Genomic DNA, 22,784 nt, shown 5'->3' with positions numbered 1-22,784 from the left:
CTGCAGGTAACAAAGCTCTGGATGTTGTTGGCAAATGTGTCTGCTTAGGACAGGTAGCAACCGCAGATCCGGACCATGAAAGAGCGATAACTACAGGTTTTTCCCCCCGTATTTAATCCTAGTGCTAGTGCAAATAATCTGAGCGCTGACTGATATAATCTGCGTGCCATGTAATTTAATTCGAGTGCCAAGCATTTAATTAAAGCGCCAGCATATCTATTTCAAGCGCGAGCTCAAATAATGCCAGCGCCAACTAATTTAATTTGAGTGCCAAAGCAATTAATACAAGTGCCGGCAAATTTAATCCGTGTGCCAACCAATTTAATCCATATGTGGAAAATGAATGCAATAGAGGGCTCCAAAGCACGAAACATGAATTCCAGAAATAAATCAAAATTGAGATCATCTTTCAGACAATGCGCCGAATCAGCAAAGTGTCAACGTATAGGATAGCCTTCATCAGTATTATGACAAACATTGCCTTGATGCAAGTGTTTTAAACCTAATGTCTCCCAGAAAATAAAACTGCATTTTAAAGACGGCCGCTTCTGTGCTTTTACAAGCCTGTAGTTTCCTACGCTCCTACAATTACAGCCCAGCCCAGCCCAGTTTCCTACGCTGCTCTGCTGTACATAGTTTCAGCCACTTTGCCATGTCAGAGCCAGACTGAATGCAACGGCACGCGCTCTCTCTTTCCGTGGTAGTGGCCGTGTAAAATTGAGAAAGCGGCAAAATGAGATATGTTTCTCTGGCTCCATGTCTTCTCGCCTGAACCAACTCTGCTTTACACTAATCCTTCTTTTCTGCTAGTGGTGTTGAATCATTATTAGAAACACAAATACATTTCTGCACCGGTTGCCATTTCACAAAAACAGCAGGCTGTTGTGTGAAGGCCGAAATGCCATCAGCATGCAGATTCAGTGCATATGACAACCCATAATAAGCAGTGCTTAACCAGCCAATTAGAAGATGACAGTCATATTTATTCACTTGTCATGCGTCTAAACTAAAAGCTGCAAGAGGCGTGTCATAAACTGCAGTTTTTCAGCTGTGCGTGGTTCTTGGTTTTTGCAAGATACAAGAACAAAGCAAAATAGTGCATGCAGATGTGACGCTTAAGCGTCGCATGGTCTGCGAAGTGATCTCAATTTCGATTTATTTCTGGAATTCATGCTTCGTGCTTTAGAGCCCTCTACCGCATTTATTTTCCACATATGAATTAAATCCACTGGCGCTTGTATTATCTGCGTTGGCAGTCTGATTCAATTGTTTGGCGCTGTCATCATTCGAGTTGGTGTTCGGATTAAATAAACTGCTGCTTTTATTAAATGCTTGGCACTAAAGTTAAATTACACAGTGCGCAGATTGTATCAGTTGGCGCTCACATTATTTCCGCTGGCACTAGGATTAAATTCAGAAGGAAAACCTGTAGAACAAGTCTAGGATGGAGCGCATTTGGCAAGTTCTTGCAGGCCATGACTAGCAGCTTACCGGTATACCTCAGGAAAACGGTAAACAACAGTTGCATCTTACGAGTACTTATCTATGGGGCTCAAATGTGAAGGCTAATTAAAGGGGTTATACTTAAGTTGAAGTAGATGCATAGAGCTGAGGAATGGAAAATGGTAAGTGTAGTCTAGAGATAGGAAGTATGCAGAGTGGGTCCAAGAAATCAACTCTAAATAATGGCATTCTAGTCGAAATCAAGAAGAAATGGTCACAAGCAGGACATGTATTGCAAAGAGAGGATAACCGATGGCCGCTAAGAGCAACAAATTGAATTCCAAGTGAAGGCAAGCGTGGCAGGGGGCGGCAGAAAGTCAGGTGGGTGGACGAGGTTAGTAAGTTTTCAGGGGTCAAGTGGGTGCAGCTAGCACAAGACCGGGTTAACTGAAGGATTATGAGAGAAGCCTTCGTTCTGCAGTGGGTATAGTCCAGCTAACGATGATAATGATGATGAGCTATGGACAAAGAAAAACCGTATGGCAACAAAGGGCTCCTTTAGCACATAAAAAAGTGAATTAAAAAAAAATCTTCCCACCAGTTGAACCAGACTTGCAATGACCTCATTAAAATGGCCAGTTTGCCGCCACTTTGAAATTAATGGCCGAGCAGTATAACTTTTGGGATCTGCACTCGCAAAATCAATACTGACATATACATTTCACTTGAGAAATCTGTCACCAACGGTGACACCAGCATTTCATCTCTCCTCTTGAGTATACTCGTAACTCCCTGCCACTAAAAAGAAATATTGCTGACAAGTCGTATTGTCTACGAAGAGGCTTCACAAATTCATAAAACATTTAGCGTAAATATATGTGCGGCTCCAACGCCTCAATTCGTCTTTTAATTAAACTGCACGTGCTCTTTTCTCTCTGTCTGAGCACGTGGAGGGGCAGCTGAACTGTGCATGTGCAAAGGTTATCGCGGCGCGAGACTTGTGCTTGACGCGGCAGAAAGTGTAGATAAAGGGACAGAATGGAAGAATCGGGGGAGTCTGGCGGGAGCCCTGCTTGGGGAGCGATCACGTTGTTAGCTGTTGGCGAGCAGCCCGAAGCATCCTGATGTAATGGACTGTGGAGCAGAGCAATACCAGGATGAAGACGGAAGCGATGCCTCCTGAGCTGGGTTTTTTTCTTGAGTTGCAGCCAGACGAGGAGCAATGTATTTTGTACTGCTCGGAGCCCCTTTTGCCATGTCACATAGGCCATCTTCACACCCCACTATGTTTTGTCTTGCCATGTAAAAGCACTGGCCTCTTACTTTTGTAGCAAAGCATAGTCCTGTCACGAGCCTCAACCACATGCTTCGCATTGCAGTGGCGTGCAGTGTTGTATCTTTGCAAAGTGCTTCTCTGCTGACCTGGAAATAAACTGACATTTTTATCATCATCATCAGCTAGACTATACCCACTGCAGGGTGAAGGCCTCTCTGATATTTCACCAATTGGTATTTTGGAGCAGAATGGAATTCATGTGAATTTGTGACTAGTAGTCGGGCGAGGCCCTGACTCGCGGACCCATTCTTTAGAAGGCGGGGCCTTCATATTAAACTACAAATAGATTAGGTATTTTTAGACCTGCATCATTATCATCACCACGTCGCTTTGTTGCTTCAGCAGCGAGTCATGGCGAGTCAGTGTGCCAGGTTCATCCATGCTATGATAGATGAAAGAATTCAGAAAATGTTGATGAATTCTGAATCAACAGTTCCTGAATTCCTGACCAAACCAAACCGAATTCTGAATCAGGTGAAAGTAACACAGATGAAAAAAGAACCTGGAAGGAAGTGAGGAGCAGTCACAAAAAAAAAAACTTGGCAGTGAAAGGGTTAATAATAGTGCGCTCTTTGTGATTAGGGTCATCGGCTCTACCTCGTCCATCCATCCCAGAGGTCTTTCATCCTGCCATTTTCCATTCACTTCACGGCATCTGCCATCTCAGCATCAGAGCCACATAGTGCCTCATTACCCAGCGGTACGTCTGGCCAAACATTAGACGTTCGCCAGTGGGCCCGCTTGTGTTTTGCCTGCCAGTCCGTCAAAATGACTCACTATACAAAGACTCCTCCCCAGTCTTTCCTGCCATCTGGTTGTTGCTTTGACCACGTTCACCTTGACTTGGTTGGACCACCACCTCCATCTAATGGCTGCCGGCACATTCTGATGATGACTGACCGCTTCACTCGTTAGCTCGAAGCAGTGCCCACTCTGGACATTACTGCGCAAACAGTTGCCAAAGCCTTCGTTTCAGCATGGATTTCCCACTTTGGCTGTTACCACGGATCGTGGCCGCCAGTTTGAATGCATCCTCTTCACTTCCCTTAGCAGTCTGCTCGGCACTAAACACTGCCGCACCACAGCATACCATCCTTGTGCTAACGGCATGGTTGAGAAGCTCCATCGTCAGCTCAAGACTGCCCTCATTGCTCGCCTAGATCGCAAGCACTGGGCTGGTCACCTTCCTATGGTGTTTCTTGGCCTACGCACCGTTTTTCGTCGCGACCTTGGCTGTTTGGTGGCCGAAGTCATCTCGGAGACTTGTTCGTTCCTTCGGCTTCCTCGTCCCAGCCCCTGCAGTACCTTTAACGCCTTTGGGACTGCATTCAACACCTAAACCCAGTCCCACCTCTATCATCTGACCGTCAGATCTTTGTGCACCTAGATCTTGCGTCCTCGAGGCATGTTTTTCTAAGGCGAGACACTGTAAAGGCGCCTCTTAGCCCCCCCTATGATGGCCCGTACCATGTCCTCAACAAGACTACAAAGTCGGCGACTATCCTGCTGGATGGTCGTGAAAGGTAGTCTCCCTGGATCGCCTTAAACCCAAATATATGGAGACACCTCCCCAGGAGCTCCCCTCGGATGTTGCTGGCTTATCTGTCGACATGCCTGCCGCTGAGGCACCCTCATCCCTGCCCCGTTGGCTAGTACATTTCGCCGCTCCGTTTGGTCGGGGGGCCCTGTAGTGCACAGCGCCGCTGTAAAGCGGAGGCGCTAAGATCGGCGTTCACAGCCAGCAAGCACGGCACAGGCTGCTCGGTTCGAGAAGCCTGCCACGCTGGTCCTCTTGTTCTGGTGCTCCGCTGCAACGCCGTAAATTCCTTACATGCTCTTCACTGCAGGACACTTCCTGCCGGCTGCAAATATACACAGAACCAGCACTCCACTGCTTCAATACAATGCTGCTTTAGGCTTGGGCACTACCAGCTTCGACAATAAAGGAATCTGCTGAAGGCCACGGACACAAAGAAAAATTTAAATGAAGCTGTAGTACAGCAGAAGGATCAGAATTCCCCGCAAAGTAATTTGAGATGCGGATCAAAAAGCTGCAAAGAAGACTGTTCTTTGCCCGCAGCTGCGAGGAGGGCTATCAAATGCAGGTGCCATATTCGGTTTGAAGTCGAGCACAGAGACTGGCATTCAACAAAAACAGTATGGAGCTCCTATCGGGATGGAGTCTGATGCCGATTTACGACCTACGGGAAGTCGGCGCAGCCGTGGGCGAGCAGCGCACCACGGGCGTACCGGCGGCCCATGACCGGTAAGCGAGCCATGATAATTCGCCCCCTTATGTTTCCTCGTGACTGCGGCGACGGGGATTTCAACAGAACGAGTCGGACGTACGGCCTGCATGCGGGGCCCTTTCGGCATAGAGGGTGGCCTGCCTCACTTTGGCAGCGGCACCAGGAGCAGTCCCGACCCAAGTCCTGACCCCTGCCCTGATTCCTGTATTACATGGGCCTGCTGAAGGACCAGCCGTGCGACTCCTAAGGGGAAAACGGCACCCAGGTGGAGGTCATGATTAAGGGAGGAGGGTGTGGGAATTTAAGATTACCCACGCTTGCACGACACGGCTCTGTCTGCCTCACGGGGATACCTCATCTCTTTCCTTCCCCTGAAGCAGTGGCGGAGAGGGCAGGGGCGAGAGACCTGGCGTAGCGTGCCGGGCGGCCCCTCCTTCCCCCTACCCTCTAATATCGATGCACAGCATCTCATCGGGGGGGGGAGACGACGCCGCGACGCCAGAGCCCGCGGATGCTGCTATGACCAAGGATAAAAATTGGGCACACCCAATAAACAGCCCAGCCCGGTGGCTCTGCCTCAGTGTTCCGTTCTTCCCTGCCACGGATGTGGTCAGAGCTAGCGGCGGGGCGTTCCTAAAGCCCCTTGATACTTTGAAAGTTACGCCAACGATTGAACTTTGCCGCCGCCGCGCTACCTCCTCGCCTCCTCCTCGCCCCTTGCGCGCCCCTTCGCTGAAGGCCGGCTCTCCGCTCGATTTCCTGAGCGACGATTGGTCTCCCTGCCGTTGCCATTGGAAACCGACGCGCGTCCGGCGTTTTCCTTGTGTTTTCTTTTTCCTTCGCGCCATTTTTCCCCTAGTCTCGGCGAGCGAATATAGCGCGCTGTGCTTTTATTGCAGCGTGCAAGCTCTATGCCGTGCTGTTGTGCGTACAACTGCAGCAAGCGACCTGAAGATGGTTATGCGGTATTCATGATATCTCAAGGCAAGCGTGACGGCTTGCGCACGAGTCAATGGATTCACAAGATTAGTCGAAAGACGTTTATTCCTAGAAACAACAGAGTTGTTTGCGACGTCGAGTGCCTTTCTCACTACCCGTAATAACGCGTCACCTGACGCTGCGTTTTTTATTCCTGCTTGCTGCTCAATATTTTTGCGGCGGCAGCATGTTCATTGTATAAAAATAAGGTTGTCCTCTGCAGCATGCTGAATATTCTGCGAGGCTCCAAGGCTCCATCATTTAACACGCTTCGACTTCTGTACAGTCAGAAACAGGGCGCTATAATCTGCTTTTTGCTGTCAGAAATAACTGGAAAATTACAGTCTCTCGATTGCATTTGTCGCGATTATGCTAGGATCCCTGGCCTCCTTCACTAAAAATCAAAATTCGGGCTTGTAGAGGAGCTAGCCTTTCCAGCTTTTACTTGTAGTGTGCGTCGGTTACTAGGGAGCAATGAATGCTGGCCCTGAAAAACTCTTTGGCAAGTAAACCCGAGGTACTGCGGGTAATCTGCACTAGTTAGGTCGTATGGCATTTTTTTTTTTCAATTCTTGAATGTGTCTTGCCATGCTTCGACGCACGCGTGGGTTAAAAAATATGCGTTCGTTTTATCAGGGATACGGCCAATGTGCAGGAGCTGTTCATATGATCAAGCACGCTTCACTTTGACCATGACTACTAGGCGTTGGCAGGTTACCTTCGCTTTGAAAGCTGGAGCTCTAAAAGCGCGATTCCGCGTATTCATTTATTGCGAGAAAAGTTATCCCATCGATGTCAAATCAGCCGGAATTATTGCATCAATTTTATGTATTTACGAAACTTAAACAATCAATGATGATTATAGTTATTATGTAAAAATAGGGGAACATTTTGCGAGCAACAATTCTCAACACTGTTACATATTACTCATTTCAATTGTATGCAAGATTTTTTTTTTTCACCTAGCCTGGGTAATTATCTCATCGCTCTATGTTCTAGCTACATTTCACTGAAGACCAGCTTGAGCCGCCAATATAACACGAACTCGAAAAAAAAAAAAACAGACCGAACGCAGTTCCATCAATTTTCTCTCACCGACCTGTCCTGAAGTAAAGGAAGCCTCCTCGACAGAGACATGAACCTCGCGCTGATAGTAGTCAGTTATTTCTGTGGCTTGCTCTTTTCCCACCTCCATTTATGAGAAAACAAGAAAGTATAAGAATTAAAAATCAATGTACAGTTGTCTCGTCAGATATTATGAGATAATAGAGATATGACTGTTATTTCTGTGGCTTGCTCTTTTCCCACCTCCATTTATGAGAAAACAAGAAAGTATAAGAATTAAAAGTCAATGTATAGTTGTCTCGTCAGATATTATGAGATAATAGAGATATGACTGACAACGTAAGTCAATGAAAATTGAAGTATATCAATGGGTCATGGGACGGCATCAGATTAAATAGTGATGGTTATGAATAGTGATAGGTAATGATGGTGACTGTTACGGATAATAATAGTAAATTATAGTAATAGGCCCGGATAGTAAGGTGATAGTGTTCGTTGCGGATAGTGACAGTTACGATAGGTCTCTGGCATTAGTAGATATAGTGATAGATAGGATAGCGATAGTTAATGAATTGGCAGTTATATGCTTTCTCATTTCCGCACGTTGAAGACCTATGTGCACCTTGTAATTTTTTTATTTGATTGTTGCGTTCAATGAAATCAAGCTCTTTTACACAGCGCATGAGACCACAGCATGCTTGCCCCAGAACTTCAGTGTATCGGCAATAGGGCCCACCACTTCTGCCAGTGTACCCTGCTGTCTTTTAACCACACGCGAAGTCAGAGAGGGGCCACGTACTCATAAAATTATTTAATTCCTCCATCAGCATCATATCAAGACTGCCGTGGCAAACCTGTTCCTTGCCTCGAAGCAGCAAGGAACAGCTCAAAATTTGATTTTATACAAAATTAGCTAATGAACGCAGATTATCGCGGATCGCTAACTAGCACAGTGCCATTACACTTGGCCTAAGCTTTCCAACGGTATACGGTTCGGTGTTGCAGCTAAAATTTAGATTTTAATTGCAATTTACTAAATATCAATTAATTTGGCCCAGTAATTGATTGAAATACATGTACAATTAACCAATAATCCAATCTCATGGTTGATCACGTGACATATACTATGCTTAGAGAGATAGCTTGACAGTAGCGAAATAGACTAAGTCCTGCTTTAACCTTCTCTAATCTTGAAGTTCAAAGCACCAGCCTGGATCGTTTTCTGAAGTTTTACCGCGGTGACAGATTTCACGCTCGAAAAAAAACAAACACAAAGTCAGAGGCAGTACTAGATTAAGTGCACAAAGTAAAACCTTATCATGAGACTTAAAAAGTGTCTGAAAGCTTTGTTTATCAGTATTCCCCATTCAAACAGTTCTAAGAAGAAACCAATCAATTCATGAACTTTACTATCGGCATTCTCAATGCTTTTCTCGCAATTTTTCAAAAATTTTGTGCACTCCTGGAGCGCAGACCTGGCCCAAAAGCTCGCGCTTCACTCACTGCTGCGGCCGGCCGGCGGGCGTCAGGGGGAAAAAGCGTGTCGTGCGCAGCGCTCGCCGCCGCCGCGCGAGGAGAATCGAGGAGGAAAGCGCGGCGCGGAGGAGAGTGTCGCTACTTTCAAATTATCAAGGGACTTTAGGCGTTCCGTTCTGAGCACAGAGCCCGAGTCCCGTGAGAACCCCCACAAGGTGTTGTTACATGTCTCCTTGACGTCAGCTCCAGCATCCATTGCAGTGAAGAGCAAGCACAGAGCAACGCCAGGGTTCAAAGCGATCGCTGAATGGAAATGTTTTTTTTTTTCATCTAAAGCACAAATTAGATTAAGCTCTAAAAAATAAATGCCATTGAATGGTACTGTGTCATGCAATATATATATATATATATATATATATATATATATATATATATATATATTACCCCGCACCTCCACCAAGTGTTAAGTGGGGATCCAGGCACTGGTAGCGGGCACTGGTAGCGAGAAGAACCGGAGCGGTGGTGGCTTAACTTTTGAGTCAGCTGGTCCGCAAAAGCACTTCCTCTTCCTCCTTCTTGGCTATCTGTCCGCTTAATCAGAACTTCTTCTTTACAATACACATATATAACTGCAAAAAATTTGCACATTTAAAGCTGACAGTGCCCAGGCCTAAAGCACCATTGCACTCAAGCAGTGGACTGCTAGTTCGCAGCCAGCAGAAAGTGGGCTGCTGCGATGAGCAGGCACAGAGCAACACCGTGGTTGCCTGCAAAGGCTCAACTTGAGAAATTATTTTCTCACTTAAAAGCACCCTGAATTAACTTTCAGTATTAAATGGCAATGAATGGCTCTGTGCAAACTAGTATTTTTCATATCTTTAATAGGGCCACTTCATTACATAACTGACGGAGGAATAAACCTCAAACCTCAATAAGGTAATTTTCTCTGATTTAGAATACTTTTGCAGGTGCACCTTACATTGTTTGATCTCTTTTATAATGTTTTCGCAGGTGCAGCTTAAGTTGTTTGATCTCTTTTATAGGTTTTTTGTCTTCTAAAAAAGTTGGAGAAATAGATTGAGTACTATAATAGTAATAATTGGTTTACAGGAAAGGAAAAGTTTTCCCGTGGACACCTGAATCACGCTACAAGGGACGGAAGATGGGAGCGAAAGCGGAAAGAGAGAGGCCCCATAGTGGAGGGCTACGGAGTAATTTTGACCACCTGGGGATCTTTAACATGCATTGACATCGCACAGCACACAGATGCCTCTCCGCTTTGCATCCATCGAAACGCAGCTGCCGGCAGTCAGATTCGAACCCAGGCACTCTAGTCTAGTGCCTAGACCATAAGAATATAAAATTTGACAAACATTTCAAAATTTCAGCTTTTTGTACCATATTTTATGATTTATATTTGAACAAATATAAGGCAGAGTTTGTTTATTTCCTGCACATCAAAAGAACAATGCATTTTATTAATATGAAAATTTTTGTTTATAGTGATGCATCAAAAAGTTAATTTTTTTACAAATTTATCTGTGTGACTAGGTTTTGCTATTACTTGCAAGCTTAAAGGAGTATAGACCACCTTCACTCTGGCTACGTCATGAAGATGCGGTGGCGCTGTCGTAATTACAGACTTTCGCGTGGTAGGAAAAACAATGCTTCAGTTGCTTTCGCCTATTGTGATTGTGCGATGGTTTGCTGCAGCCGAAAAAATAAAAAACAAAGCACCATGCTGACTAGTTGCATCACCGTGGCATGTGCTGGAAGGCAAAGAACGCAAAGTTTAGTAAGCTTGCACAGGTTTCTTATGGGCGAAGGTCGCCGTAAACAGTGGGCCATCGCAGTGTGGCGCAAAGGCTGGATACCGACACCTTTACGCCAGAGCGGTTATGGGCTCAAAGGCCATGAATAACTCGAGTTTGGCCTTCTTTATGACGCGTAATGGTATTTTGTGAGTGCACGTAAAATGTTGACGAGGCAGCCAGTATATTAATGCGTAGACCTGTTTATAATGTAAGCAATTCCTGAAGCAAATTTTTTTTTCACTTTCTAGTATTATGTGCATAGTGAGCTGCTGCGCATGCGATCAGTATTGCACTCCTCCGTGGTTATATTGTATGGCTAACATTAGCTTTGTTCACCTCAAATTATTTTAAATTTTGTGATGAAATGTGCGTGTGCTGACAGCCACTGATTTGCTCAATTGGAGATGAATTTTATTATACCGAGAGGTTTGAGTGGTATTCACTGCAGCTAATTTTGAATGCGAGTTGTGGGGTCGAGCGTCCCGAGTGACATATGGGCCCCTGTTTCAGATTTTGAGGATCTTTACATCAACTATGTACTGCATGGCACACTGTCGCATTCAGAGTTTATCCTACATAGAAACGTGGTCACGGCGGCCTGGACTGAACTGGGTAGCCCTAACTACGGAACCTGCATGTGGACGCTGCAGCTTGTAATGCAAGCTAAAAGCTTGAATACCCATGAAGAAATTATAAACGCTGACACCAATAACCTCTCACGAACTCAACAGATAGGCATGCAGCGTGGTGATTTAAAGAAATAATGCAAGGATAAGCAAACCTGTACGGTGCCAAGGCACAATGCCCTTGCTACTGTTGCCATGCTTACCAACAACGCTCATTTGGTGCTCGGTATGAAGAATCATCCGAGAATGCAATGATGTTTTGAGCGGAATACTTCCTACCTGGTTTGTGTGTGCTGTTTACGAGCGAGAAAAATCACATTCCACTTACCCGACTGAAAGTTGTTGTATGCACCCAAAGCTTTACAATTCTCGACGCATTCTGCGGCTAATGTGCTGGGCAAATAGCAAATAGATATCAATCAACGCTACTCATTTTCAAGGCAGCAACAACTTCGCTCGTGCGCTTTGAACCCGCTCTTGGTCTGGTACGGTGTGCAGGACAAGGCGATGCATGCTGTGTACGTGAAGTTTTTCCAAGTATTGCTTTTGTACTCACACAGCGCGTGGGTATTTTATCTGCCAAAAAGGTGCCTGCATATCACAATAACACGCTCTTGGCAAGTATGGCCACAGCAGTGGGGTGGCACCACAGTGCCGCTCCCGTGCTTTCCGCCTGCTCTGGGGCCATAGACGACTGCCACGCCACTTTGATTGCTTTGTTTGTTTTAAACATGGCGGAGACCTATAGACACCTAATGTTTGGGTTCGTGTTTAATTAGCTGTAATGATGTGCAAGGTATTACTGTACAGAAAGCACCAGGTGATATCCACCTATGACCGCTAAACAATTTATCATTGAATTTCTTTCCTCATCCGTTTCGGTTTCAAAAGCTGTGTGATGGCTGTGACGCCAAAGTTAAGTCTAGGTGACGTGACGGGTGAAAAAAAATTGTGATATCCTGTGATGTTTAAATTCACTGCAACGCTGAAGCCAGCCTGCCTCAAGAACAGGAATCGCAACAATTGAAGAGCTGGAGATTATACTGCGGCTTTTTCATGCTGTGCATGGCTTGGACTTGATTGTGATGTCACAGCCATTTCTCAGCTGTTGAAACCGAAATTGGGGAGAAAAGAAAATTGAACTGAAAATTATTTAGCAGTCGTAGGCAAAAACCACTTGGCGATCCGTATACAGGAATGTCTTACAAAAATGCCACCAAAATTTGGCGTCTATACTCCTTTAAGATGGTGGTCACGGGCAGAAAATATTTTTTCGCCAAAAACAAGCTGGGATAATATTCCTCATAGCAATACAATTTGCTATGATTTTTTAAAAAGAAATTGAGGATGGTCAAGCCCACAACCTGTATCAGTTGGTGCGGAATGAAACCAGCACTTTTACCTTAGCAGATCATGCTAGCCATAACAGCCTAGCATTATCCTTGATGCATTAGCATGACAGGAAAAAAAAAAAAAAAAACAGTGGTAGCATACCATATATACACCATTACAAAATCGAAGAACTTGAAGGTAAGCTGTCTAAAAATTGTAGAAACATTTTTTTTTTGTGTGGAACTGCAGCAGCATCACACTTTGTACCAAAAAAAATTGCCTTGACAAGCACTAGACCATATATATGCTGGTCTGCAAATATGAAACGCCTTTGCCCACACGTACCAGCCACAGCTATCCGATGGAAACTAAGGCAGAATCAAAAGCACAGAAGAAAGCCCCAGGTTGCCTCCAAAGGATCCTGTTTCAGCACACGCACCAAAGACAGGGAAGGACCTGGAAATCAGAACAATGCAATAAATGCCCACTCCTGGGAAAGGTAAGATGTGAAGGATTTTGTTACAACATAGAAAGTATAATGAATGAAAGTATGAATTCCGCAATTCATGGCAGTTGGTTGTGTCTACTATCTTTGCAAACATTTGTCGTCACTTCGAGCAAAGGATCCATTTCTCGTTCCTAATTCTGAGGCAGTTGCTGATTTGCACCAAAATGAGAGCTTGGTATACAGTGCTGGTTTTAGCGTAGATGTGGTTGATTTGTGTAATCTCTTCCACACTCATCCAGTATGTTCAGCAATGTATTACGGGGGACAATGATGAATGCTGGTTCCAAAATGAGTGTGGAACCTTAACCGGATCCTTTTTGGAAATGTTATCTTACTACCTGAGTAACACGTTTGTTGAGTGAGATGGTCGACTTTATACGCAAAAATCTGGTGTGTGCATAGGTGCCAAGGTAGCTCCCATCCTCAGCGACATTTATCTAAGCAGGGTTGATATGAAAGTTGAGAATGATTTAGCCAGTTGCTGCATGCACATTTTCCGTTTCGTGGAGGATTTTCTGGTGCTAGCTAGCTCTGTGAATCCTGAATTTGTGTCAAATGTTCTTGATGTTTTTGCACGTAATGGGTCGGGACTAAGGCTCACGCATGAAGTCCCCCAAGAAACAGCCTTACAATTTCTCGATTTAAAGTTCCAACCCCACCATGTCTGTTGGCAGTATTCACCTAGGAGTGAAAAGCCCCTTCTGAATTACAGGTCCTTTCATTCAAAGCTCGTAAAAAGTAGTATTGTTACGGGATGCTTAGGCATGGCAGTGAAGAAATCTTGTCATCATAAAATGATGTCCAGTCTCTTAACTCAGGCGGACAAATGCAGGGAAGCTGGTTTCCTGAACTCAGTTCTCGTCTCGAGTGCAGACAAAGTCCTCTGCGCGCTAAAATTGTCTTCAAGCATGTGAGGGCGGGAAAGGTGTTCGGAGGAAGGAAGAAGAAAGGTATGTAGTAGTCATGCCATATGTACACACGCTGTTGCACCGAATTAAAAGAGTAGGAAGCAAGCATAATGTAAACGTTCTGTTTCCTTCTCCTAACAAACTAGAAAGAGTGGGAGCCGCGGTTCAAAGAATGCACGAGGGGGCAGAAGAAATGTGCGCAACATAAATCATGAAAATAGATATGTTCCTTGTAAGACTGGCATAGTATATCAAATCCCTCTGTCCTACATAGGCCAGACTGTGCAATGCATTAAAGTGCGGCTCATGGAGCACGCTAATTCGCTGAAAAAGAAAGAAGCTAACCTAGCGAAGCACTGATCCATGTGCGAATGCACGTCATTTTTTGATGACAGTGATGTTCATTCTTACCAGTGCACTAGAGAAGCTTTTCACATCAGAAAAAGTAAAGGGAGCGTGAGTACGCCTTTTGTCACATTATCTCCTCGGGAAATGAATATGCTGCACAGTGGGCCGATGCACTCGTGCTTTTAAATGCTTTTTTTTTTTTCTTTTTACCAAAACTTGAGGTCGTTGACGTTGCGCATGTGCGCTGTTTCTCTGTGTGCGTATATATGATGTGATTCTTCCCAATAAAAAAAAAATCAGCTGTAAGTTCAGCGCTATTCGTGTGTCTCGTTTCGTTTATTTCTTGGTCTCTGTATTTTTTTCGCTGTTGGGCCACAATTAATTTCGATACTCCCCCGCTTTTTATTGCTTTGGCTGTGGCGGTGCTGATCGAAATTCATGCCCTGGCCACATCAAAGTCATGCTGTGGACTATCTTCATAAATAAGGTGAGTTTGATTACATATATCAGCACCCTTGTGGAGCAACCGGTTTTTGCCAGCACATATTTTTACAAGCGGGTGCACTCAAGTGCTACTCACCTTTTCATGAGGCACAAGGCATACCATCGGGAGAGGCCATGAGCAGAAGCTGCGACGAAGCCAAGATCTCACAATCGCCGTGCATCAAGATTATTTCGGTACATACTGAAAGGAAACAGAAATGGTTGCTCTTGCTGGGACAGGGCTAGCCGGGGCCAAACGGAGGCGTATTCGAAAATGAACTACAAAAGGAAAGCCCTTTCGTGCGAGCCGCCGGGACTACTTTTAAGCGCACGAAAAAGGGCTCCTTAGTTCCTCTACACTTCACTTGAAGTCACTGATAAATAGACTCATAGCAAGATTACAGAAAAATAATTGAGATCGCTAAACAATAGAGCGTCGATGCAGAAAAAAAATTCCAAACAATTTGTAACGAGAGGGCAGCGGTGCAATGGGTTGGCGAGGCAAGTACGGAATGCAACACGTGCTTTGCGCTGTATTTCGCAGTACTCACGAAAGTTTGGAGAAAGCAGCAGGGATGCGTGCCACCCAATCTAATTTGCAGAATCCATTCCAGTCCGGCCATTTTGAAACAACGCGGCGCGAACAAGCCTCCCGCTTGCTTGTACCACTGCGCGCCAAAATTGAAAAGGGGAAAAAAAAAAAAAAAAAAAAAGGGCACCTGCGGCTGCGGAGGCGGCGATAAAAAAAAAGCGTCTGGGTTCGAGAGTACACGCAAGCAAAAAACAACAATAGGCAATTTGTTACGTCACATCCGCCAGATTACAAACAAATCCTCCTCGCCTACCTTCTTTCTTTTCGCGCATGCGCAGCTTATCAAGATCGCGCGGTGGCGACCGGCAGGTCGCCGTGCCCCCAACTAGGGACAATCCGACCTAGGGATTGCTAGGGATTCAGGGCGGCTGTCCAGCAAAAATCCAGGCAACACTGGCATTATTCATGGCGAGTTTTAGCCGCTCCCCGCGGTCACCCCCTCGAATGCATTGGGTGAACGGGCAGCTTTCCCTCTAGAGTCTTTGTATTAACTCTATGCTGAAGGAGCGGATACTCAAATTTGATTGGCTGGAGCTATGTCACGTGAAACACGTGGTACGCAAGCATATTTAGATTACGTCAAATTGACGCGTCATGACGTAAGTGATGTGCCGTCATTACCGAAAATGCTGACGTTTGGCCGCTATAATTTCGCCGAGTGGCGAGGTGCCCGAATTATGCTAATGAGACTATGGCGACAGGCAAGCTGATTTATGCAGCCGTTAGCCTGCCGTAGTTTCTTAGCTTGTTATTAAAAGTAAAAGGATAACTTTATATACACCTTGCATGGCTTTTTAAACGCAATACAAAGGCAAATTATGAGCGCGTATGAAATAAAGGACGCTTGAGACAATCTCTAATGGGGACAGAAGCGTGCGGCCGCGTGACGACGCTAACTGCTTTCTTATTTCAAACCCTTTCTTCCCATGGTAAGAAATCATTGGTCTGCGCGGTTATGATAACCCAGCAATGGCGGCGGCCATGGAGGGAGGCATGAAGGGAGGTACGCTTACATTATAGTGAACTAGAATATATATTCTAGTTCACTATAGCTTACATGGAGGAAAGAAAGAACTTGTACGCTTATGAGTGGTCTTCGTGCCGTTCGTCGTCTACAAGTAGTGATCGAGGATTTGCTGCAGCACAGCAATGCTGTCAAATTGTCTTGAAAGATAGCTCGCCAGTATAGTCAGATCAGTCATCTGACAAGGAGTGTAGTGTGGCGGCTTTGCAAGCTCCGAGGCGAGAATTGCCCTGCCCCTGCGCTTGGAGTGTTGAACTGTTGAGCTACTGGTGTTTCGGGTGTGATCGCCAGTGGTGAACGCCTCTGATGTTGGATGGCACGAAATGTATTCGTTCGGCCGAGCGACGAGCTCCCGGAATGTGTCGGGCTTCTCGATGGGTAGGCAACGCAGTCAATCTGCTGGAAATGGTGCATCACGTCGAGCATCACAGAGGTAAGTGCAGTAGGAAAACCTGTAAAGGTGACTGTTCATACAGCGTCATTCGCATTCAAGTTGTACGCAGGCGGGAAATATACTCACAGGACGCATGCGGCGAATCCGATATTTTTAATCAGCATTTTGCGTTGCTTTTAGCTGCATATTTCTACGACGCATTATAATTTTCTTCAACTTCTCTACACTGCACGAACTTAAAAAAAAAAATAAAAATTGAGTGTGCTTGTAGTTGTCAAGATTTCTGGGTTAATGGTTTCGACGACCGAGAAAGGAAAAACAAGTGAAATCGCCTGATATAAGTCGTTCCTTTAATTGCAAAAAAAAAAAAAAGAAAGAAAGAAAAAGTTAGCCGTCACAATAAAATTTCCGCTACCAAGCCGTCTTTACCTGTTACGGAAATGGTTTATTCATTTATTCATTTATTCATATACCCTCAGGGCCCGAAGGCATTAAAAAGGGGAGTGGGAAAGATACATTGGTTCACTTCACTTAGGTTTAGGTTTTGCACTGACCATTTCTTGCATTCATAGATTACACTTTACCGCAGCATAGCTTGCAGCTTTGATGATTTTGAATGTTCCTGTGCCATGCGTGTTTGATATTTTATTTGCATATAATTTAGGCACTAAACATTTGCAGGTGATCGTGTGGACCTTGTGCAGCCGTTGCAGCACTTCTGATCCGAGTCATCATGTGGGCGAGAAGTCCTGGGGCCATATTCAACATCATTAACCTCTCTGCTAGGCTTGTATAATCTGGGAGGCCACGCCTTGTCCCTGGACGGCCACATCATATGTGAAGTGCTATGCAGATGGACAGCTCTTTTTGAAGATCGTTACAGCTTGTAGTGTGTGCAGATCACATGACATTGACGCCACCTGCAAATGGTAATCGCAGCAGGAACATCAACAAGTACAAGGAAGAGGACGTGCAACATTTATATTAACTCGGACAGGAACAACTTGATCACCTGCACTTGAGATTTTCACTCGCTGTCATGATTTTGATATATGCCACAAGTGATCAATGTGCACATTCTTACTGCTTCATGTTCGATAGCATACTGCTGAAAAGCCGTCCAAGTCTTAATTTTTTCTGTGGTTTTGAGATATAACCATCTCTTTGGTGTACATTTTGTTGATAGCATGTGCAAGAACCAAGTTCAGCTTTGGGGTGGCGCAGTGGTTACGGCGCTCGACTATTGTTCCCAAAGACGCGGGATCGAATCCCGGCCTCGGCGGCCGCTTTTCGATGGAGGTGAAAAGCAAGGCGCCCATGTGCTGTGCGATGTTAGTGCACATTAGTGCGGTGTTAGAACCCCAGGTGGTCGAAATTTCCGGAGCCCTCCACTACGACGTCTCTCATAGTCTGAGTCGCTTTGGGACGTTAAACCCCACAAACCAAACCAAACCTTTCCTTGGTGCTATAATTTTTTGTCTACCATCTGTAGACATACTGAGTGTATTCTACAAGTGCTGTGGCCCTTGCTGAGAGCTGTCATTCTTTGTTGTATACTTTGCTTTTTTGTGTTCTGCTTAAACTCAGTGTGCATTTTATTAAGTGCTTCATGTCAATGAAACACAGGAAGGTACAAAAACGTTCTCCTTCTACCTCCAGAAGTGCCATTCTGAGTAGGACATGCGGGCAGCAACAGTTCACAATTCACTTTGGTGTTTGTGGCAAGCAGGCAGTCTGCGATGTACTACTTCAGTGAGAATATTTGACATACGTGCACCCTGGTGGATGTGTCTGCAGTCGTTTACCATAGCAGAGTCCATTTCGTTACACCTATCTTGTGTGCTACTAGGGTGAAACATGAGGTGCCCACTGTGTTTTTCCACAAACTGCAGAGTGAAGCGAGCTGTGCTTCTTTGTATTTGGTTGCCTTTATGCTTGTTTTCTATTGCTTCCTTCATATGCTGAATGTAGATGAACAGCAATCAGCTAGTTTTCCCAAGGATAATTTGTGCATCTATTTGGTGGTCATTGTCTTTCATTGTTGTATGCACGGAAAATGAGGCCCCCGCGAACTTGTCAACCCATTTTGGCAATTTTAGATTCCACTTTTGCAAAATTTGCCAGTTTCATTTTGCACTGCAATTACTGATGCTTTGTAGTGATGTTAACCAAGATCCCAGATAACCTGGGGGGGACATGGGTCTTGAGCAAAATTTTCTTAATATTTGTCCTATCAGTACGAAATTTGCAGGGCTTATGTAAATTCTTGTGCTGGTTTCAAATATGTTGTTAGTTTTCTTCTACATAAATTTGCTGAGTAGATACAGCAACTTTGCTGTTCCAGACTTGCGGGAAGCTTGTAAAAATATCTACTGAAGGGAAATTGCTAAAATGCACATGGATCTGTTCCTGAATGTCTAAGGAACACAATAAAACAAGTTTTGTGCTCCTGCCTTACTACAAGCCAAAGTTATGGAAGTTTTAAGTTACAGCTTCACAAGTGCAACCACCTCCTTTCTACATCCTCTTATGTTTAAAAATTTTTCATGCAGTTGAGACCTTGTATAATAGCTTTATTGTGTTCCTTTAACACTCACGAGCCAGTAAAAAAAAAAATCATCACAATCTAACGAGTAGGAGAGCCACAATGCCACCCGCAAAATAGAAGGGTAGGCAAAATTTTCATTTTGAGAAAAATGGAAAAAACGAATTGCAATGTCAAACACTAATTTAATCAAACAAAAACTGTAGAAATGAAGGCCACTGTGGCCTAGAAGGCTCCTGGACAGTAATCTGCATTGGGTTTGCCCTTCTGCTTTCGTTTTGCTGCAGTCTGAAAAGCTGCAGAGGAAGCACGCTTCCTCTCTGATCTCAGACATTCACTGGTGCAATGCACACGTTTACAATTTAAAATGGCTATAAACCTCCAGGAATGTAGTCTCTTTGCTTTCCAACGTCCAAGTGTCGCCTCTTTCATTTTGATTTGCAGTTGCAGCACATTCAGTTGTCACTTTTTCGTTTTTTTTTTCTTTTTTTTTTACGTACGTCGTTTTGCTACGTCCTCGCATCAAGACCGCGGTGAGTAACGTTTATTGCGGAAAAGAAATGTAATTTGGAGCTGTTTGCTGCTTCCCAGTGCTCTGCATTGCACTGGTAGCAAGTGAATTCCCTAAGGACTATGAACGAGGTCCGATCGGCGCAAACGCGCGGCGAGCTCTACGAAGACTACGTGTCCCGCAGTTTACGCATTGGAGAATAAGTTTTGACGGCGATTCCTTATCCCCGTTCACTTTTTTAAATGCCAATATCGCCGCCGTATGTCTTACGCTTCGCCAATCTCGGCAAACTGTTTAGATCTGACGATCGTTAACTCCGCATCGCCAAGCGGACTGTCCGCCGCGCTGCCGTCATCGTTACGAACACAATCCGTCTACCGCTTCGTTGCTGGAGTTGGCGCGCTTTTCCTGTTTTGAGCTTATCTTTCTGCTTATCTGCGGCCTGCGTTATCACTGTCGCGGCGGGTGCGACCGCTGGCAGTAGCAGTCCCCCGTGCTGGGGAACACGCTAGGCCTACTTCAGGCTCGTACCATAGCCATGCTCGTACACACGATCGTTCGGCGCACGATTTCCGTCGGCCTGAGCGCGCACAGCCGGGGCAGGGCATCACTTGAGATGATTATTCAACTATTTTTTTTTACTTTTTTCACAAATTCTTGCCATGAACGCACCTCGCGGTTCGGAACCAAGCGCGGCCGGCGTCACGTCTCCGCCGTCTCCCCGCGGCTCGGGCGCGCCGAGCAGACGCCGTCAGCCAGCTCCACCAATGCGGGGACGCCTTATCGTCACGTGCACCCCGAAAGCCAATGGGATTGCAAATGCCACGTTTTCTTTTTTGCTATTTTTTATGCGACCAATGGGCGAATGTAAACAGCAGAGGCGGCAATTTGAAAACGAAAGGCGGCTCTTTCGAATGAGACCAAGATGGCTACGGTGCCGCGCACAAAATGGGAGCTACGCCTCGCGGAAAATGGTTGTTTCGGGGGTCGTTTTCGGCCCAAATTTGGGCGACATCGATTATATAAATTGGCATTGTGACTAAAATACCGACCCTAGAGATGAAAAACTTAGCAGATAGGTAGATAAAGAGCTACTGATTTCGCAAATCACATTTTCTAAAAAGTGATTTTTTCGCGATTTTTTGGTCCTCAAGACCCGTGTCCCCCCTTAACCTCTGCATCATTTGTGTGGCTCGGCTATCAATGAACATTTTTGTATTCTTCAGTTTTTTCACAAAGGCAACTATTGACTTCTCTGTTTTGTAACTAGGTGATATTGATGTGCATGTGCACCCACTGGCAAAAGTTCTTGAAGGTGGCTTTGCAGGGGAAAGAATGCATTCATTTGTGTACAAGATAAATTGCTTGACATTTCATGTTTCACTATATAACCCATAGTCACAATAATGATGCACAAGCGCAGGAATGAAATAAAAACTTTTTGATAAGATTGTCCTTCATAAATTTTTGACTGCAGCTCTACAAAATTTGTGCATTGCTACATGTCTTGTTCCATAAAATATCTCCCTCCATGATAGCGTTGTGTGTAGACCTTTCGTACCCCTATTATGAGGCTGCTATCTGGGCCAGTTGCTTCTTGACACATTCTTGCTGCTGCCACATGCCCTCCGGCACTCACATATGTTAAAAGAGGGTTGGTAAAGCTCACATATTCATGCTCTAAGCCACTGGAGCATGGCTTCATCACTCGAGATGTTTATCGAATGATTGGAGCTGTGTATAACTGCTTCATTACTTTTTTTCTGTTAGTTGCTTTTGTAGCCTTATCTTCTTGTTCTTTGTGAGCTTTAAATTGAGAATTTTAAGGAAGGGGCATAAATTTTATGCCAATCACTTTCATTTCATTTATGTAGAAGCACTTTCAAGGAAACTTGTGTTTCATCATCACTTTTCAACATTTTGTACCATTGTGCTAGTACTGAGTTGTATAACTTTTTGCTCTCATAAGTGACAGCTGCACTAGTTTCACTTACACCTATCGTATTGTCACATGTGTTTTCTACGTTATCTAGTATCCCTATGCTTTCCTATTATATCAGCTTCAGCAATCCTCTCTGCATTTAACCCTCAGAATGTGTTCCATATTTTGCACGTATGCTATGTGTACAGCCTGAATTGAACAATACAATATATTCTTAAGATTGCATTCAAAAGATAACTTCCTGAAGGTACAATCCTATTGAACACAGTAGACGTCATACTATCCATAAATGAGCCATTCTTTTTCATGATGTATTGAAGAATTTGTGAACAAAGCAATTTCATTTTATCTTGACCACATTCGTCTGTTGTTTCTGTGGTACAGCCTCTGCCACAGCTACATCTATAACTTGGCCGTTGGCACTGTGGTCAAATGTCTTGCGAGCCAGCAGAGCCTAATGTAGCATAGATGTTCAGCTATTGGCTTCTTGCTTTTTTTTTGATGCAGCAACGTTAAAGCCTCTTTTCTGCACAAAATGTGACGTTGTGAGGGGAAAACCTTGGGCACATTTCAGACAGGTGACATGGCCGAGTACTCAGTGTGATGTCTCTGGCTTCACCTTTGAGATGAATGTGTGAGGTGATAAACCTTGCAGGATCTTTGGGTAATAAGACAGGCAACCCTTAGGCCATGGAAACGCATCCGTACAGCTTGGTTAGAGTGGGCTTTATAGGTATCTAGACAAGTGGTCTTCCACATAATTGGATAACTTACAGGCATATGCCACTGATATGTATCATAGAATAAATGCTAGGTGTTAGCAGTAGCAAAGTCGATTCACACGAATGAGAGTCTGCAGACAGGAGCCATAAAAGCTGTTGTGTCATAGCGGTAAATGCTGAGCTTGCGTGTCCCCACAATTGTTTTTAGAGCATGAAGTTTTCAAGTGCTGTGCCGGTTTGCCTGATAGCTGTCACATTGAGTGACTTGCTGAAATAATGCTTAAGGCTTGTCTTCCTGAGACAAACATTTCTGCTTTTTGGTAGACTGCATAAAGGGAACATTCTAGGTGTGGCAGGCATTTATGCACAGATAAAATCATTCTTACACACACTATAACTACCTTTGCCCTGCCCATAACAGAATCAGGGAATACTTGCTCTGTTCCAGGTGCCGACTACCATTTAAATGACGTTGAGTTCCATAATCT

At 44.7% G+C, this 22,784-nt stretch overlaps 1 long non-coding RNA gene across 3 annotated transcripts in view; it reads right to left on the bottom strand.

Annotated features, from left to right (window-relative positions):
- The window catches only part of LOC146210114 (uncharacterized), a 30,753-nt gene extending 15,506 nt beyond the window's left edge, over positions 1–15,247 (bottom strand). For 2 of the 3 annotated variants that reach the window (XR_014708286.1, XR_014708284.1), the window contains exons 1-3: positions 15,118–15,247; positions 14,664–14,768; positions 12,665–12,775 (exon numbers count right to left, since the gene is read on the bottom strand). This is a non-coding gene — a long non-coding RNA (uncharacterized LOC146210114). Of the gene's footprint in view, positions 1–8,996; positions 10,317–12,664; positions 12,776–14,663; positions 14,769–15,117 lie in introns of those variants that run through there. The other variant, XR_014708285.1, reaches the window with a different exon arrangement.
- Between the last annotated feature and the right edge of the window lie 7,537 nt (positions 15,248–22,784).

Source organism: Amblyomma maculatum, chromosome 1 (genome assembly GCF_055883805.1).
Source record: "Amblyomma maculatum isolate TAMU_Amacu chromosome 1, ASM5588380v1, whole genome shotgun sequence".
In the NCBI taxonomy this organism is placed as follows: Eukaryota; Metazoa; Arthropoda; class Arachnida; order Ixodida; family Ixodidae; genus Amblyomma; species Amblyomma maculatum.
The sequence above is the reverse complement of the archived record's forward strand: the minus strand, read 5'-3'. Positions and strand labels throughout refer to the sequence as shown.